Raw genomic sequence first — 19,907 nt, forward strand, 5'->3', positions numbered from 1 at the left:
GCCTTTTGATCACCATCTCTACCGATAACTTCTTCGGCATGCACCAAAAAAATGAGTATCATCCCTCCAACTATTCCGTACTGGTATATCCGTATGGCGTTCCTTTAAGTGAAGTTTCTTAACGTCCACAAGCGCATCTAACTTCTCTATAATTGTCTTAATCTTAGGACCCGTTTTAAGGAGATATGCAATCTGATTCGATTTGGAAAAGAAGATGCTTACCTTTTTTGCCTTCTTATCACGAGTCATGATTTCTTGTTGTAGAACTTCAGCAGAGAAATCATCCAACAAAGTCATCCGCTTCATAAAAAACATCTGTTAGCTTTTCAAGCCACTTTGTTGACATGGAAGAAATTGTCAAAACTGTCAATATAATCTATCTTGCGTATTATATATTGGTATTCATCTTAAATGAAAAAACTATGTGCATGTGATTTATTATTATAAGCTTCCAGAGGGAGGTAAAGGAACCATGAATTTGAAGGATTACAGAAATTTGCAGACATGAAGAAATATCATTCGAGAAAACTTGTGCCCAGTGGAATTCAAATAATCAAACAATTCAAAGTGAAGATAATACTTGAAGGTATCTATGAATTCAACACACCACAAACTAAAAGAAAAATTTCGAATTGCAAATTCATGTTCTGATGAATTTGAAGTTTCTTAAACTTGGGTAGGCAAATGTTGGTACTTCCACTAGCAGAAATCAGCACTCGATACCATTTTGTATCTCCATCATTCTTTTTGTCACAAGCATTTATATGAATCTTTGAAGCAAACCAAGAAGATTTTCCTCCATTTTTTAGTCGGAAATCCTTTCTTTTCTATACAACATCCAACTGTAAAATCATTGATGCCAAACGATGTTCATGCAAAGCAGTAATACAGAAGTCCCAAGCACTTGGTTGCATCATCATGTTGTAGTCATCATCTTCATATATGCTCCACCAGGTGAACCAAATTAATCTTTCCTGCAAAAGCTTGGACATATGAGGTACTTACACTCAGAGAGAAATTGAATGTTTTATAGAATTAGTAATCTGGAGAGAATTACCACAAGCATGGTCAGACTACCTTAAAATTTGTCATGCTAACAGAAATGCAAGCACTTAAGAAATTGTTGAAGTGGCTGATTCACAATTCTAACAAAAGATATCGGTGGCATGTCCTAGGAAAGTGAGTCACCCTGCATCAGTTAGGGTAAAAGTACTCCATTAGAAATATTATGGAAGAACATCAATACCAGAAGAAGCTGGATTGTATATATTTTGAAAGTATTGAAGATAAGAAAAGTCGCCAATTAGTTTTACAAGCAAAACAACTACGATGAGATAAAATGGGCAATTAATTAGATATGCAACATTTCAATGTGAATCCATGCTTCAGAATGAACCAAAAATCTCAATAGGAGAGATGTTTAGAGGCCAGAAAGATTGTCTCTAAAGAATTCTAGAATAAGGAAGGGCATTCAATGAAAAGGTGATAGGTGGATTCTTTTGCTGAATAACAAATAGGACACTGAGATTGGTCTTCAGAAAGAGAGAGACAGTTATTCAAGAGGGCTCTTATTGGTAGAATATTATTGAAAATTTTCCAGAGTAAGAGCTTTAGTCTATCTTGTAGTTTCATGGACCACATTTTTTTCCAAGTACTCTGATCATTTTCCACCACTTCAATATTATTCTGGGAAATGATAGCCGCATATGTAGATTTAACCGAGAATTTTCCTGAAGAATGATGTACCCATTTCAGGTTGTCCCTGATATTAAAAAAATTGAACTGGGCAAGAGGGATCTTTTCAATCTCATTGGTTGTTTCTTGAGAAAAAAGTGTTTGAATAAGAATGATATTACATCTCCTTGATTCCTCAAGAATCAGCTCAGAGACACTCATAAATGGGTCTTGTGGCAAGGGGATGGCAGAATGTGTTGGAATTTGGGGAGATAGAGTAAGGATCCAGGGGTCCTTCCAGACTCGTGTATTGAATCCATTATTAATTTGCATACAGAGACTGGAGGATAGAAATTCTCTCTGATTAAGCAAGCTTTTCCAGAATTTAGAGTCAGAGGATTTAATTTGTACCGACCACCATGAGGAATGCTCCAGATATTTTGCTAGTGACGAGATCCTTCTATATGCTGGTGGAATTTGAAGCCAGGTGCCAACCCAATTTGCAGAGCAAAGCTTTATTGAAATGGGCAGTTAATCTCATACCTAATCCTCCTATGGACTTTGGTTTACAAATAGATTTCCAAGATTTTGGGATAAAATTGTGCGATTTTTTGGGTCAAAACCCCACCAGAATCTCATGAGGGATTTATCAATTCTTTTTGAGATTATCTTGGGTAAGAGAGTGTTGGACATTATGTACGTAAGGATGGAACTTGCTACCGATTTAATGAGAGTAGTTCTGCCAGCTTGTGATAGAAGTTTCATCTTCCAACCAGAAAGTTTAGTCTATACCTTATCTAGAAGATCATTATAGATATTACTAGTGGGTCTGTCAAAGCTTAAAGGTAGTCCAAGGTACTTGATTCTAGCTGATGGAGTTTTGAAGTCCAAAATTTCTTTTATGGAACTGATATCAGAGATGGAGGTATTCTTGCGAAATTGAATAGAAGATTTAGCACTGTTAATCTTCTGTCCTGACCATGAAGCATAGGTATCCAGACACTCGGATAGGGAATTTGCATTGTGAATTGATGCTTGACCAAAAAGAATCAAGTTGTCAGCAAAAAGGGGATGAGAAATTGAGGGACCATTTCTGCTAATTTTAATACCTTGAATGTGACCCAGATTCTCCTCTCTATTGATGAGCCTAGAGAGAGCTTCACTACCTATGATGAACAAAAAAAAGGGAAAATGGGTCTCCCTGTCTTAGGCCTTTAGAAGGGTTGAAAAAACCTATTGGCTCCCGTTAATAACAACAGAAAAGGAAACCTTAGAGATGCACTCACAAATCCAGCTAATCCATTTAGGATGAAATCCTAAGAAATTCATCACTTTCATAATAAAATTCCATTCCATATAATCGAAGGCTTTTTCCATGTTAATCTTGACAGCCATTAGCCCTTTCCTTCCCCTCTTCTTTTTAATATGATGAAAAACTTCCCGTGCCACGATGGTATTCTCTTGAATTATTTTTCCTAGTATGAAAGCAGATTGATTTGGAGAAATGAATTTGTGTAGAACCCTTTTGAGTCGATTTGCAAGAATTTTGGCAATCACCTTATAGCACACATTAGACAGACTGATTGGTCTAAAGTAGTGGACCGTACTGGGGGAGTCATTTTTTGGAATAAGAACTATGTTCGTGTGACTTAGTTCATTTAAGTCGTTTCCATTAGTGAAGAACTTTTGGATGGCTCTTATGAAGTCAACCTTGATGATATCCCAGTAGTATTTATAAAAGAGACCCATGAATCTATCAGGACCTGGTGCTTTAGAGGCAGGTGTTTGCTTGATAGTTAGGAGGATTTCCTCCTCATTTGGGATTTTGCAAAGATCCTCATTATCCAGATGAGAGATTTGGGCTAGGAACAAGTTTTCTAGATCCTTCAAAAAGTTAGGAGCAGTAGAGTTATAAATATTCCGGAAGTGGTCTAAAAACAAATTCTGGATTTTGGAGTTATCTTGGGTCCACTGGTTGTTTTGATACTTTATACAATGTATACTATTTCTTCTTCTCCTTATGGTTGAGTTCATATGAAAGGATCAAGTATTAAGGTCGGTAGTTGTGAGACACTGCAATCTAGATTTTTGTTTCCACAGGATCTCTTCCCTTTTCAGATTCTCATCGAGACAATGGATGATATTCTCCTCAATAGAAAGGGCATTGTCAAATGGAGCCTGATTTTGAACTGCAATAAGATGCTGGTTAAGCTCTCTAATCCTGGTTTGAATATGACCAAATTGGTTTCTATTCCAAATTTTTAGAACTTTTATTACAGCATTGAGTTTTTGGAAAAAAATAGTGAAAGGTGAGCCATTAAAAAAGATGTCCCAGGCTTTAGCAACTATTTCCACACTATTCGGATCTCTAAACCAAATCTCTTCAAATTTGAATGGTTTTTTGGAATTCTTTAAGCCAATGGTATCCAGGAGGAGAGGGCATGATCGGAGGCATGAATTGGGAGATGATGAATTTTTGCATCAGGGAAAAGGGTAGTCCACCTATGATTGGCTATGCCTCTATCAATCATTTCCCTGATGTGGGAAAAACCATGTCTTTTATTACTCCAAGTGAATTTTGGACTAGAGAATCCTAGATGAACCAGGCGTTGTTTATTCATGAAAAGTTGAAGTCCATTAGGACAGGACGACGAAGCAAAGGGTTTTCCTCCTATTTTTTTGGATTGATTGATAATAGAATTAAAGTCACCTAATCCTAGGATGGGATCCAAGAAATTTGAAGCAATAGAATTCAGCGAGTCCCAGAAAGCAAATTTTTTACTATGATTAGCGGGGCAGTAAGCAAGGATAAGTAACCAAGGTACATGCACAAGATCCGAGTACACCATAAAAGCCATAATATTAACAGAACTATAAACAGGTTCCAAGTCCATTCCCGGATGCCACTTACACAAAAGACCTCGCCATTTTTTCAGAGGGGGAACATGCAAGAAATTAGAAAAATCTAGTCTACTGACTACACCATTTGTATTTACATCAGACAAAAGTGTTTTCTCAAGGAAAATTATATCAGGTTGACAAGACCTGATTTGGGCCCTTAAAGAACGAAGTGCAGAGGATTGAGCAAGTCCTCTACAGTTCCAACATATTGCTCTCATTTCTGATTGGGTGACAGGTTAGGCTCTGTCACCTTAACCAATTCATCAAAAGAAATTGTAGAGTTTTTAAGCTGAGTGGAGTTACCATCTTTTTGATCTTCTAGTGGGCTAGACAGTTGAGATGAAGATAACTCCCAGGGCTTCCTCTTCATTGATGATTTCTTTTTCTTTCCTTTTATTATTACAGGTTTAATTTTCAGGACTCCTTCCTCCATGCCAACATGCTGAATTTCAGAGTAGTAAGTAGCTCTCTTGTTAGGGGGGACATCCACCTCCTCATGAGGCAACTCTCTCTTTCGTGTGATTTGGGTATATGGTTGGAATTTTGAAGGGAGATTTTCTATTTTTGGAGAGGCAATTAGTGTCGGGGGTAGTTCCTTAAGCTGTGTTTGCAAGGGCTAGGAAGGTTCAGATTCAGAAATTGGAACTCCATGGCCTGACTTTTGAATCCTCAACGATAGAGGTGATGAATGGGCATGTTGATGCTCAGGAATTTTAAGGAGAGTTGGCGAGTTGGACTTGGCTTGAAGATGTGATCTTGGGCTTTGATGGGCTCATTGAATTGAGGTGGAGGGAATGGGCCAATGTTACTTGGTTTGGCAGGCCTTGGTTTGCAAATGTGATCATGTGGAATAGGGCCAACAGATTCTGTAGAGATAAACGAGGTCGGGCCCATGTAAGTATGATCTTTACCAAGTGGGCCTAAGAATATATCAGGTGGGATTTGTTCAAAATTTCCAGAAAGACTCATTTCCTTGTTTGAATTAGAGACTATTGACTGATACATTTAAGGGCATGTAATGATGGAATTAAGGGCAAAGGTTTCATTTGCATTAAAGCTTAAGGGAACATATCTTGGATTTGTCTGACCAAATGTAAACGTGGGGATTCCTGATCTACCCAAGGGGCTGGAATTGATAGATGATAAGACAATTGGGAAATGGAAGGGCTTCTGAAGAGGGATATTTTGGCCTGCAGGAGTAATTGGTGTTAGTTGAATTAAATGGGTCTACCAACCTCTTAAAGGCCCAATGTTCATCATCATCAACATTCTCCTCTGCACCTGCTGTGTGAAATTCTTCTCTTCAATGAGGATTCCTTTTCCTTTTCCTTGGACCAAAGCCATGAGGCTTGTTGCTTAGTGTTCGGCATTTTTGTAAGGAATTTTTTCCTCAACCAGTAAACCTTTTTCCTTTTGAAAAATGTGTTCCCTCCAAAGATTGCTTCACAATCAGTGGAACTGAGTTGAGATTTTTGAATTGGACAAGGGGTAATACAATTCTCTGATGGGACTGATTTTCTTGCTTCTTTACGAAGGTGGTGTTTTCCACCCTCATCCATGGCCCATATTGTGAAATATCTAGAATTATAGAGAACAAAGGACATGCTTGAGCTAAATGTCCCAAACATCCACAAGCGTAGCAGAAATCTGAAAGCCTCTCATACTTGATTTGAATTCTTTTCGGTTCTTGATTAGGCCTTGGTAGATCAAAACCTTCAGGAAGTGGTTTATCAATGTTTATTTCTACCTTCAACCGAAGATACCTTCTGAGAGCAACTCCAAAGACATAAGCTTTATCCACCTCAATGAGGATTCCTAACACTTGACCAATCCTCTCAGCATTTCTAATTGTAAGCATTTCCATGGGCAGCCCATGAATTTCCACCCATAAAACAAGGAAAATCAGTGACACTTCTTAATTGCTGAGCCCCTGTGGCCATTGTTTTAAAACAAGATGGTAACCTTTGAAGTTCTAGGGTCGGTTTGCTAAAAGCCTGTTCTTATCCTCTTGATTTGTGAAGGTAAACAAAAAGGTATTTGTGTCTATATCTCCAATGGTATATCCTTGAAGAAAACTCCAAACTACCTTGAAGATGGCGTGAAAAGTATGTTTGTTTAAGGGTTTGGAGGATACCAATTTTCCAACTACAATGAAATTGGAAAAATGGTTTATAGGGCCTATCTCAGGAATGAGTTGCAGGTCACTCCAAGAGAGGGTTGCTGCTTGTCTAATGAGGTTGTCCATATCTGTTTGTTGTGAGGGTGACATATTTAGTGCGGACAAAAAGGTAAGTAGCAAAAGGGAATTGTTTAGGGTGTTTGATGAGGGAGCGATGGTGCTGGGTTTAAGGTGTGATGATGAGGGATGGAATGAGGAGAGCGATGGTGTTGGGTGGGATGGTAAGGGAAGGAGTGAGGAGTAATGGTGATGGGTTTAAGGTGGGATGGTAAGGGATTCAGAGAGGGAGACTACAAAGATGGGAGTATACCCATGAGAGAGGTAAAGAGAACTCATCCTAGAGAGAGAGCCGATTAGCTTCGCATGTGGTCCCTTTCTGAAGTTCTTTGTTGTTCTTTCTTGGTATTTCTCCTCTCATAAATTCCTTTACATCAAGTATTCAACTCAAAAAATAGAAAACTTTACAATAAAGTTTTGAATTCCATTTCGTTCTGCTGGAACAATTGAAATTTACCGTGCCAAAATAGTAATCGGCACAGTGTAGATGGGTGTTCCGTTTCGGGTAGAACTCCGAGTGTTTTGACCCATTCCAGCTAATTCTAGTATTCCGGCCGGAATGGGCATTCCGGTCCGAAAGGCAATGAAATCCAGCACAATGCAACTCGAGACGGAGAGCTCTGAAAGGCAATGAAATGAAGGGAGTAAACAATTTTACATTTTTGGTTCAATTGTTCAATTTCGTTCTGCCGGAACAATTGAAATTTGCCGTGCCTAAATAGTAATCGGCACAGTGTAGATGGGTGTTCCGTTTCGGGTAGAACTCCGAGTGTTTCGACCCATTCCGGCCTAATTCTAGTATTCCAGCCGGAATGGGCATTCCGGTCCGAAAGGCAATGAAATCCAGCACAATGCAACTCGAGACGGAGAGCTCTGAAAGGCAATGAAATGAAGGGAGTAAACAATTTTACATTTTTGGTTAATTTTCTTTTATGGTAATGTTTATTTTAGTAACGATTTTGTTTCGAATTCTTAGGTTAGATTTTAGCTATCGTTATCTTATTTCATATTCTATTGTTTGGCCATCTCGTTTCTCGCCCAAATCTAAGGTTCTCATCCAAATCCTAGGAATACTCTTCATTGAGCCTAGATCCTCTGCATCACACATAAAACAACAGCAGTTTATAAATTTACTTTTATGTATGAACTTTGCTACTCATTATCTCTACATATCACATTTGTTTTTATTTTTAAATTTTTTTTCATTTTTTTCTTTCTAAACTAATTGATTTCTTCTACTCATTATCTATATATCATATATTTAGTAAGAGAAAAAACAATTAAGTGAAATGTGTAGTATAAAAATTATAATTAGAATATAAAATGCATAAAAACATAAAAGCCCGACTTGCTAAAAAATAAATATAAAAATAAAAGCCCGACAGTCAAACTAGTAGAAGTGCATGGGTGTACTACTACTTATTTACTATTACTACTTATTTACTAAAAATAAAAATAAAAGCCCGAACCGCCACCCTTGCTGGCTGGTGAGCCCATCTTTTCTTTTTTTTTTTCTTTTAATAAAAATAATGAGAATTTAAAGCCTTATCAAAAAGCAAGGATCATATCTGGCAGGGGTGAAAATCGACGTTGTCGACGTGGTTTTTGGGTAAAATCGATGCCGACCGACGACTGAAAAACTAGGGGAGCAACCGACCGTAACCAGTCGATGGGGAGGAGGAAACCGATGGAGGCGGTTCTCGGTCGGCGTCGGTTCCCCTAGCGACGTGATTCTACTGAGAGAGAGAGAGAGAGAGAGAGAGAGAGAGCTGCAGAGAGAGAGATGCAAATGAAATCGAGAAATGGAAGAAGGTTGGGGAAGAAGAAGACCCCATACCGAAACGACACCGTTCCACATAAGTTTAAGTGGAACGACGTCGTTTCAGATATAATTTTTTTTTTCTTACGTCTTTAATAAAACGACGCCGTTTGCTTTAATACCAAACGGCGTCGTTTTTATTATCTATTGTATACTTATAGATATGGAACGACGCCGTTCCATTTAAACTTAAGTGAAACGGCGCCGTTTTGATTAATATATATTAAAAAAAATTAAGTTTTATTATATCGGTCAGTTCAGCGGTCCGACCCAGCCTCAAACTGGGACCGAACCGCTGAACGTTGGTTCTTGTATTATTCTACCGCACGCCGGCCGGTTCTCCATCGGTTTCGGCCAGTCCCTGACACAACCGGCTAGTTTGCGTCGGCGACAGTCGGTTGTGTCGGTTTCTGTACAGCCTAATATCTGGTGCGCTCTTGACTCTCCGTTGGGCCCCAGCCTACTCTCACCCCACACACGTTCTCTTCCCATATAAATACATAATTAATGCATGCCACCGCTACGTACTGATATTTCACAGTTCCAACAACTACAGTCCAACCGATTTAAAAAAGAGTAACATTATTTGATTCTTTTATTTTACTCCTTTATTTTAATCATTCATATATTTAATTTATTTTTTTAATTTTACTTAATATTAAAAAAGTAATTATTAATATATTGATTTTTTTATAATTTTTAAAAATATTTAAAAGTATTAAAAAGTATGAATAAAAAATATAGAAAAAAATAAAAAATTAAGTTTTACCTAGATAGTACGCCCGATGGTCATTACTAGACGGCAACCTAATATCACTCTTTAAAAAAAATAGTCAGATATTTAGAATAATTTTTTAATATAATTTTTATTTTAGATTTATAAATTTTAATTATTTTATATATATATTGTGAAAGTTTAGAAAATCATAATAATTATGTAATGATTAGAAAAAAAAATTTAAAAATTGTATTTAAATAATATTTAGATGTTGAGATAAGATAAAATGATCTTACCATTCAAAAGGAGCCTAAAATATAGCCAATAAATAAAAAAAAGCACACTAGATTTTTGTCTTTTTTCCAATAAGCAAATTTATCAAAAGGTGTTTCAAAACATAATTACCCAATATTCAAGGGCAACTAAGTTTTTAGCATAATAAAAAATATCAATAATGACGGTTAATTTTTAAGTATGACCACCCGTATTGATCTCCCACTCTTAAAAAAGTAAAAGAGGAATCCTCTTTCTCATATACAAAAAGTACAATCGCGTGAAGAAGGTACCTCAAACACCATTTTTTAGAAGTTCTTTGTTTCTATTTCCTGGTATTTCTCCTCTCACAAATTCCTTTACATCAAGTATTCAACTCAAAAAATAGAAAACTTTACAAAGTTTTTAATTCCGTTCCATTATGGCCGAAACGACCGGAATTTGCCATGTCGAAATAGTAATTGGTAGTGTAGATGGGTGTTCTGTTTCGGGTAGAATTCTGAGTGTTTCGGTGTGTTTAGACCCATTCCAGCCTGATTCCAGAATCCAGAATCCAGCCAGAATGGGCGGAAATGGCACTCCTGCCAGAAAATTTAAGGCATGTCATTTTTGTAAATAGCTTCAAATGCATGACATTTTTCGTATATCCCCCTCCATTTCTACTTCTTCGGTTTCTCCATTGCCTTGTGAACTCAAATTCTCAAATCCTTAGATCTAAGTTCATTTTTTGCTCTCTGTAACTTTATCTCCACTCTCTAGAATCCACACTCCAACGATCGGCGTCGCACCTCCTCCACTCCGTCGAAGTACAATCAGCTCATGTTACATTTGGATCTGGTTTGATATTTGCATCTTTTACTCTTTCGAAAAACTCTGCTAACATATATGCAGATTTCAAAAATATAAAAGTCGTTATTTGTAAGACTTTGAAACTGTATGGTGAAAGCATGACTTTCAACTTTAGAGCTGGGTCAAGCTTTCCGACCAAAGCTAGCAAGACTCTAACTTACAGCCAAATGGTGTTGTCTTACTAGAACTTGTATTTTGTATGTAACTTGCTGTCTAAGTTAATGTTTTTCCACTCATTCCTTTATCATATAGAGCAAGTCTTCTTTGGTATGTACCTGATCTCAACCAACCTTTATATTGACAGCCACCTTAATTCTAGGAGCTCCACAAAACAAGCCAGAAAACAAGCCACTTTAATTCTATGAGTTTGTCTAATTAGCCCACTTACTTTTTGTCAATGTCTTCACACTTAGTTTTACGTCTATATATATTTGAATGTATGATACACAAATGATGTTAAAGTTTTGCATACAAATTACTTTCTCTTAGTTTTTTTAACATGGTATCAAACTAAACCGATCCCAACCCCAGCCACAAATGGCTAAACCCTTCGACCCACTTTAGTCACAAAGCTAAATCCTCCAACCCACTCGTCTCTTCCCCTATCTCCTTCACCCATTAGATTCACCTAGCCTAATTCTTGTCACTGGTCTCCTCACTGGAGACAATTTTTCAAATGGAAGAAAGCGATGACTCGAGCTTTGAATGCCAAAAACAAGTTGAGTTTTGTCGATGGTACACTCACCCCCTGATCTTGACTCACCAAACTACCTATAATGGAACCAAACCAAAGACATGGTCCTTACCTGGTAGGGGTGTACAGGAAGCGGCCGGATTGGTCGTCACTATGCAAACCGGCCGCCATATGAAGGAACGGGCCGAAACCGGTGGAGAATCGGTTGGAGTGCATTTGTAGATCCTTGAACCCGTCATTAGCAAGTTCGGTTCCACGCTGAGCCAATGGAAAACCATTGAACCGGCCGATAGGGGTTAAAGATGTTTTTTCCTTATATATGAAACGACGTCGTTTCAATCATTAAGTGAAATGACTTTGTTTGTTTACCTGCCGTTTGCTTTAAAACACTAAATGACGTTGTTTCACTTTAGGATTTAATACACTCACGTACCCCCTCCCTTTCCTTCTTCTTCACTCTTCAGTTCTCACTTCTCACTTTGCCGTTTATGGATCTCAGCTCTCTCTCTCCCCTCTCTGATGCACAGTGGTGGCCACCCACGTCCCACACTGCGGATCTCTCACGTCCCGCAGCCATCTCGCCCTTTCCTTGCTATCCATGGAAAGTTCTGGAACTCCGTGACTCATCTCGCCATGACGCCACCCATAGAAAGATCTGGAACTCTGTGACTTTAGGACTCAGGTAATGGTTTTTAACTTTTGTTAGCCTGTTTGGTAGTTAGAATGAGATCAAAATTTTGTTTGTGGATTGTGTTTGGAGAATGGTGAATTTGGTGATGGGAAATCGTTTAGTTGGAAAAATCAATCCCCTAATTGATGAACCGATACGGCGCCGACCGTTAAACTCCAGCTAGTGCTCTTTCTCCTCGTCGACCGTCTTCAGTCGAGAAAACCCTGAATTTCTAGGTGTCGGTGCAGTTTCGGTTTTAGGCCAAAATCGCATTGATAACTTCTATTTTCAGCCCTATCACCTGGATTCTCAACTCCATCAGCCCATCCATTTCCAATTCTCTCGAATATCATACCGATCCACATTCTGTTTGGGTCGATCTTTCTTCTCGATTCTACCATGGCAACAATGCCCACATATACCACCTAAAACGAACTCTTTCTTCCTTGCAACAAACCACAAGCAACATCCATGACTACTACAACCAGATCAAACAAATTTGGGATGAACTTGGACACTTAAAAAGCACCCTGATCTGAAAAACCCTCTACAATAGATTGAAGATGAACGGGTCTTCCAATTCCTTCTTGGTCTCAATGATTCATTCGGCTCCCTTCGAACCCAAATTTTGGCCATGGATCCTCTTCCATCCATCAATAAAGTTTTTTCCATTCTCTTCCAAGAAGAACAAAAACGTCTTCTTCATCTGACAAATCCTTCCTCAGACACCCTTGCACTTGGTGCCAAATTCCTTAGCTGCGAAAGAGCCATCCTCAAGTGCACGGCTTATGGCTGAGAAGGCCACCTTCGAGAGAGGTGCTGGACCCTCATCGGGTACCCACCTGGCCGTGAGCCCCGTAACAAGCCACAAGCTTCGATCCTTGCCCACCCTCCATCAGTGGCGAACCAGAATCGACTAGGTGGTGGACAAATCCACCTCAACCAGCCCCATACCGCCACTATCATCTAAACTGTACCAGAAGCTTCTCCCCATGCTCACACCTCCGTCCTCCACCACTTCCATGCCTCCTTCCACCCACTTCGTCGGTAATTCCCTAACCCATTCTCCCTCTATTTTTTCCTTCGATCGGCACAATCACTGGGTGGTGGACGGTGGTGTAAGCCACCATATGTGTTACCGGTGTGATGCCTTCACTGATCTACGACGCCTCTCTTCCCCGTGTTTGGTGTAGCTCCTGAATGGCAAAGCCATCCCCATCAAAGGCCATGGCACCTGCATCCTCTCATCCTCTCTTATTTTGTCTAATGTTTATTTTGTTCCTCAATTTTCATTTAACCTTTTATCTGTTTCCCAAATTACCCTTCATAGTGCCTGCGTCATTTTTTTCTCCTCTCACACTTGTTTATTTCAGGACCCTTGATTGATGAGGTCGATTGGAGCTGGTGATCTCTACAATGGGTTCTACGTGTACCGACCTGAACCTTCTCTTTGCTTTATCTACCTAGTCTACTATCAATAAGACCTTATAGCATCAATGTCTAGGCCATCCTTCCAGTTTCATTATTCCCAGTCTTTTTAATTCTCCATGCATTCTCTCTGATTGTGATGTTTGTGCTTGATCTAAGTACACTAGATTACCTTTTTTTTTATTAATGAAAATAATTTTTTTTCCTTTTAATCACCTTTTTTGTGATATTTCGTTTGGTTACCATACTTCTTCTCTGAGTGGGGCCATTTTTCCACCATTGTTGTTGATTTTTCATGCACTACTTGAATCTACCTAATGCGTTTTAAATCTGAAACTTTTACTCATTTAATGCATTTTTTTGCCTTTGTCGAAAATCAATTTAATACTACTATTAAAATTATTCGCAAAGATAACGGACAAGAATTCTTTCTCACCAATTTCAAACTTATCTTCAAAATCATGGCATTATCCATGAACGTACCTGTGTTGAAACTCTACAACAAAATAGAGTTGCAGTGCGTAAACATAGGTACCTTCTAAATGTTGCTTGTAGTCTTTATTTCCAAGTACATCTACCTTTAAAATTTTGGGACGATTGTGCCATCATCGCTGCACATCTCATTAATCGTACTCCAAGTCACATACTCTAGAATAAGTCATCTTTAGAAATTCTTTTTAATAAAACACCTAGCTATGATCATCTTCGCGTCTTCGGGTGTCTTTGTTATACACAAACCCTTAGTGCTCATCGTGACAAATTTTGCCCCAATGCTACTAAATGCATTTTTCTTGGCTATCCCAACACTCATAAAACTTACAAACTCTACAATCTTGACACTCATTCCATTTCTTATTCTTGTGATATCACTTTCTATGAACACCACTTTTCTTTCCAACATATTCCTGCTCTCTCTCCTTCTCATCCTGTCATTCCACTGCCTGCTTCTGAAACTCCTATACCATCTCCTCCATCTCTAGAAACTTCTTCTCCAAACTCATCCGAGCCCTTTCTCTCCTCACCTCCATTCCTTCCATCCAAGCCTCTTCTCTCTTCACCTCCCATTTCTCGTCCTCGCAGCACCATCACTTGACCCGCCTATCTTCATGACTACGTTTCTCCTACACTCCACACAGAGCCCACGACACCTTCACCTACTACACAGGCCTCGGTGTTAGGGACTCCAGTCTTGTCCCTAACAGTAAGGACCAAGAGCTTGCCTTGGTGAAGATGATGACCGAGTGATATTACCAACTTGCTTGACCTTCAATAAAGGAATGGTGTTTGAGTAATGGAATGATGAAGATGATACACTTGGGTAGGCTAAGTGTTTAGGCTAAGGCAAATCAATGTGGGCAGCTAGACTTGTTCTTGAATGAGGTGCCAAAATGATGGAGGCTAGGGTTGAATGGATGAGATGAGGTTAGGATTAAGGGTTGGAGGCAACTAGGGTTGTCGTGGACTACGGTAGGATTAGGGTAGGCGTGGCCTTGGAAGATTGGCTTAGAATTATGGGTGTTTGATGTAAAGGGGATGGCTTAAGGGTTGCCCTTGTTGTTAGGATCACTTGGATGATAATTAGGGTATGTATGGTGAAGTGTAGCTAGGGTTTTGTGAGGTGGCTAGGGTAGATTTTGAGATTTGGAAGAGTTGGCTTAGGGTTGGAGTTTAGGATGAAATTAGGTTTGGGAATGAGATGGAAGAGAGAGGCTAGGGTTTGGTGGCTAAGGTGGGCGGATTGGAATTGACTTGGTCTTAAGAAGATTGGCTAGATTTGGTTGGTTTAGGAGTGGATATGAGAAGTTTGTAAGATGAAAGGAATCTTTGAGAGAAGAGGGGAATTTGAATTTGAATCAAGATGACAAGTCAATAGTTGACTTAGAGAGATTGTAAGAAGAGTGATTTAAGGAATTGAAGAGGATTTTCAATTTCTTAAATTAAGGGTTTTGAATTGGGATTTGAATTTGAATTTGAATTTGTATCTGAATTTTGAATTTGAATTTGGTAAGAGGATGGAGAGATTTTAAGGATGTGATTGGGATGAGTCAACTTTCCTAAAATTAAGGAAGTTGCCAAAGAGGGACTCTTGATGGATGGCTAGGTCAATGGATGATAGAGGCAAGACTCCTTAAAGGAAAGAATCGCCTTATGGAGTCTTGAGGTGGACGGCTAGGGCTTATGTGGTTGATGGGCTAATTATGGTAATGTGAACTATTATGGAAAGTAGGACAACACTAGGGTTGGTCGAGTATAGTAAGTGGGGAATATGGCTAGGGTTTGATGAGAGATGGTGGCCAGGTATTTCGGCTAGGGCAATTGGGATGGTGGGAAGGCTTTATGTAAAGTGTGTCAATTTATGGAAATGATGACAAACAAGATGGTGGTCAAGTATGTGGTATGGAATGGATCAAATGAGCAATGGAATGGATGAACACCAAGAACAAATGAAGAACACGATGAACAAGTGATAAATAATCAAGAACAAAGTGAACAAAAGATAGCCAATTCAATTATGATTTACGAATTGTACATAGGTGAATTAAACTTCTTTATTGATGAATTTGGAAATAACAAAGAGAGCAACAACTTTGATTCACGAATTGCACCAAGTTGCAAGAACAAGATATATTGAACCACACATATTCACGAATTGTAAGGTATGATCCTCTCTTAAGGGATTCACGTATTGCACCTCAAAGAGCTCAAGTGCCTTGGCACCAAATAGTGATCTCAAGAATAAAATAGTCTACCCAATAGGAAATTTGCCAAAAGATGTAAATGCAAAGTCTAAGGGTCCTATTTATAAGAATTACAACTTGGAAACCCCCAATAGGTTCTTTGGAAAATAAACAATTAAATAAAAATAAATAATAAAAAATAATATAGTTGGCATGGACCAAATTGACCCATGGCATGCATGAGCCCATGGGTGGGCTAGGCTGGCCCATGGGCATGGCTGACATGGTTGGTATGGTTGTAGGTATGTGGCTGACAGGGCCCGGGCATGGTCTGGGCACTGGCATGGCTGGCATGGCCCAGGCAAGGGCTTGGGCGCTGAGGCTGATGTTGAGGCTGCTGCCTGGGCGCGCTGGGCGTGCGCGCGGGCACTGGGGGGCTTGCGCGCGGGACTGCTGCACGCTGAGCGCGCACGCTGGACATGCGTGCTGTGCTGCTGCGCGCTGGTCAGGCTGGGAGTGCTGCACGAGCTGGCCTGGTCACCAGCCTCACTGGGTATCCTGGGCATGTCTTGGCAGGTCCCGTGGCGTGCTCATGGGGCTGCTGTGGGGCTGTCCAGCCTTGTCATGACATGGCTAGTGGCTTGGCCATGGGCCACAAAACGTAGGGTCCTACCATTCAAGTACTGCTCACCCTCTGCCTGTTTTTCTTTCATATTTTCATTTCTCTTCATCTCATTTCACTTTTTTAACTGCTCTAACCACTTGTGTTGATCCTTCATGTTATTCTGATGCTATCTGCCACTCTCATTGGCATGAAGCCATGTCTGTTGAAATTTAGGCTTTGGAGGATAACTCCACTTGGACTTTTGAGATGCTACCCCCAATAAAAAACCTATTGGTTGTAAATGAGTTTTCAAAACTAAACTCAAGGCTGATGGCTCCATTGAAAGGTACGAAGCTCGGTTGGTTGCCAAGGGTTACACTTAGGTTGAAGGCCTTGACTATCATGAGACATTTGCTCCAGTTGCCAAAATGACCATTGTTCGTTACTTACTGGCTGTCGCTGCCGCCAAACATTGGGTCATTCATGAACTAGACGTCAACAATGTCTTCTTACATGGCAACATTGATGAAGAAGTCTACATGACACCACCTCCTGGATATTGCAGAAAGGGGAGACCCATTTCTATCGGCTAAGAAAATCTCTTTGTCCTCAAACAAGCCTCCCACAACTGATTTTTTAAAGTGGCATCTGTGCTTCTAGATACAGGTTTCCATTAGTCTCCGGCCGATCATTCTTTATTTACTTTTGTCACCTCCACCAATATTACCCTTGTCCTTGTTTACGATGATGATATATTAGTTGCTGGTAACGATATCTCTCAGATCGAGTTTTTCAAAGGACTCCTCTCCACCCATTTCAAAACCAAAGATCTTTGTTCTTTGAAATATTTTTAAACTTGAAGTTGTTCGCTCTCACAATGAAATCTTCCTCAGTCAGCTCAAATATGCCATTGATATTCTTTCTGATAGTGGACAACTCGGTGGCCGCACTGCATCTTTTCCTATGGAACAGCACTTGAAACTCAGCACTGAAGATGGCGATCTATTCCTTGATTCCTGCACTTACAGATGCTTAGTTGGCCGACTCATCTATTTGACCATCACCTGACCTGTATCGTCTATGCAGTCAACATTCTCAGTGAGTTCATGCATGCTCCTCAGGTTCCTCACATGACTGTCGCTACTCATGTTCTTCGCTACTTCACAGGCAACCCAGGCCAAGGCATCTTCTTCTCTTCCTCTAGCAGTATGAATGTCATAGCATACACTGATTCTGATTGGGCCAGGTGTCCCACCACCCGCCACTCCACCACCGGATGCTTCATTCAGTTAGGGGCCAATCCAATCTCATGGCGTACAAAGAAACAGATTACAGTAGCAAGGTCTTCTGTTGAAGTACAATATCGAGCCATGACCGCCACCACCTGTGAACTCACCTGGTTGAAACAATTTCTCATTGATCTTGGCATTCCTCACCCCGAGTCCTTCACCTTACATTGTGACAACCAATCCGCTCTCTACATTGCGCACAATCCCATGTTCCATGAACGTACCAAACAGATCGAGGTTGACTGTCACATTGTTCGTTATAAAATTTGCTCCAACCTTTTTACAACCGTTCACACTTCCTCCACTGAACAAGTTGCAGATATCTTCACAAATCTTAGGACGAGAACTTTTTCATCATTTTGCACAAAAGTTGGGCATTATGGATCTACATGTGCCAACTTGAGGGGGAGTATTAACAGCCACCTTAATTTTTGGAGCTCCACAGAACAAGCCACAAAACAAGCCACCTTAATTCTAGGAGTTTGTCTAAATTAGTCCACTTACTTTTTGTCCATGTCTTCATACTTAGTTGTACGTCTATATATATTTGAATGTATGATACACAAATGATGTTAAGGTCTTGCATACAAATTACTCTCTCTTAGTTTTTTTAACACTTTATATTATATATTACATTTTATATATATTTTTTATAAGTATATATTTTATATATGAATGTATTGAAGTAATCTTGGCTCTGCTTCCTCGAAGGTAAAGAAAGATCTAAAGGGGCCAAATGTTATTATAGTTTGGTGCTTGGGTGAATTTCTAAGCTCACTTTTTGCTCTCGCATTTTTTACAATGAAATATTAACACTTTTGCATTTATACCCATAATTGATAGATAGATTATACATCGCGATATCAAGTCATAAATGTGACAAAAGTGAATTGGTAGATACTTAGTTTTTAAGACTCGTATGGAGAAGTATTGACTTTCTCATGCATGTATGTGTTTTAAGATTTGTCTTGATTTTATTTTGTAATGTAGTTTTTTTATATATGAAAATGCAATGGTTCTACCCCAACACAACACCTAGAGGGGGTGAATATGTGTAATTCAATTTTGAATATCTATTAAAAAATATTGTTAAACAAACAATCAATGAAACAAATCACACAAATAATCAACACATCAATTTGGTCACGAAGTGGAAACTTATTTCAAGAACGTCTTCAAAATCTAAAACCACTTCGGGTATAAGTCACCACCTCAAATCCACTATAGAAACTTTAATTTGTTACAACCATTTTAGAAGCACTCACAAAATTTTTGTAGTGGCTAAAACTGGCTTGTAACGCCACGAGTGACCCACTTGATTTCTGCACGCATGTAGTACCGAAACTTCGACTTTTCTATAGCTTCCCACAAGAACCTCTTGATCTTTATATCAACGGCAGTTCTGAAAACCTTCCGGTGAATGAACACTTCCACATCAGAGGACTCAATTGTGTTTAATCTTTAAGTGTGATATAACGAAGACGTATTTTCCAAGAGAGAATCAACTTTGAATGTGGAAGAGAGTTTCTCTCAAGTGCTATTGGAAGAGGCTCAATTTTAGCTCAGTTTCTCCACACATTAGGACAGAGCATAAGTTTCCTTTCATACCATCAAAGGAATACGACGCTGAAAACCCTAGTTTAAGTGAAAATTTTGAACATTTGCTAGAGCTATGTGTCTAGCGCACGATATACTTCAGAAGCCACTCGAGCTCCATGTCGAGTTAAGGTTGAGCAAACTCTCGCTCTGGGTTACTGCTCGTGCTCCATGTCAAGCAATGGGTGAGCAAACTCTCTGTATGAATTCCGTTCGAGCTCCATGTCGAGCATGTTGAGTGAACCCTTTGTATGAGTTCTGCTTGAGCGCGAAGTCAAGCACCTATCAAGCGAACTCTCTGTATGAGTTCTGCTCGAGCCATTTTGAGCTGACTTCAACCCTTTTTCACTTTAACACATTTCAACACTTGTTACAACATAATTTTACAAAAGTTTTCATAAGAATATGCCAACACACTCATTTTTACATTAACAATATGTATAATTATTTATATATATAATTTATCCATATAAGGACT

At 39.3% G+C, this 19,907-nt stretch overlaps 1 protein-coding gene across 2 annotated transcripts in view; it reads right to left on the reverse strand.

Annotated features, from left to right (window-relative positions):
* Positions 1 to 522: 522 nt before the first annotated feature.
* The window catches only part of LOC121240390 (putative disease resistance protein RGA4), a 33,501-nt gene continuing 14,116 nt past the window's right edge, over positions 523 to 19,907 (reverse strand). The window contains exons 1-2 of one of the 2 annotated variants that reach the window (XR_005935532.1): positions 1,078 to 1,218; positions 523 to 974 (exon numbers count right to left, since the gene is read on the reverse strand). The gene's annotated coding sequence lies outside the window, so the exon portion shown is untranslated. Of the gene's footprint in view, positions 975 to 1,077; positions 1,219 to 19,907 lie in introns of those variants that run through there. The other variant, XR_005935530.1, reaches the window with a different exon arrangement.

This window comes from Juglans microcarpa x Juglans regia, chromosome 7S (genome assembly GCF_004785595.1).
Source record: "Juglans microcarpa x Juglans regia isolate MS1-56 chromosome 7S, Jm3101_v1.0, whole genome shotgun sequence".
In the NCBI taxonomy this organism is placed as follows: domain Eukaryota; kingdom Viridiplantae; phylum Streptophyta; class Magnoliopsida; order Fagales; family Juglandaceae; genus Juglans; species Juglans microcarpa x Juglans regia.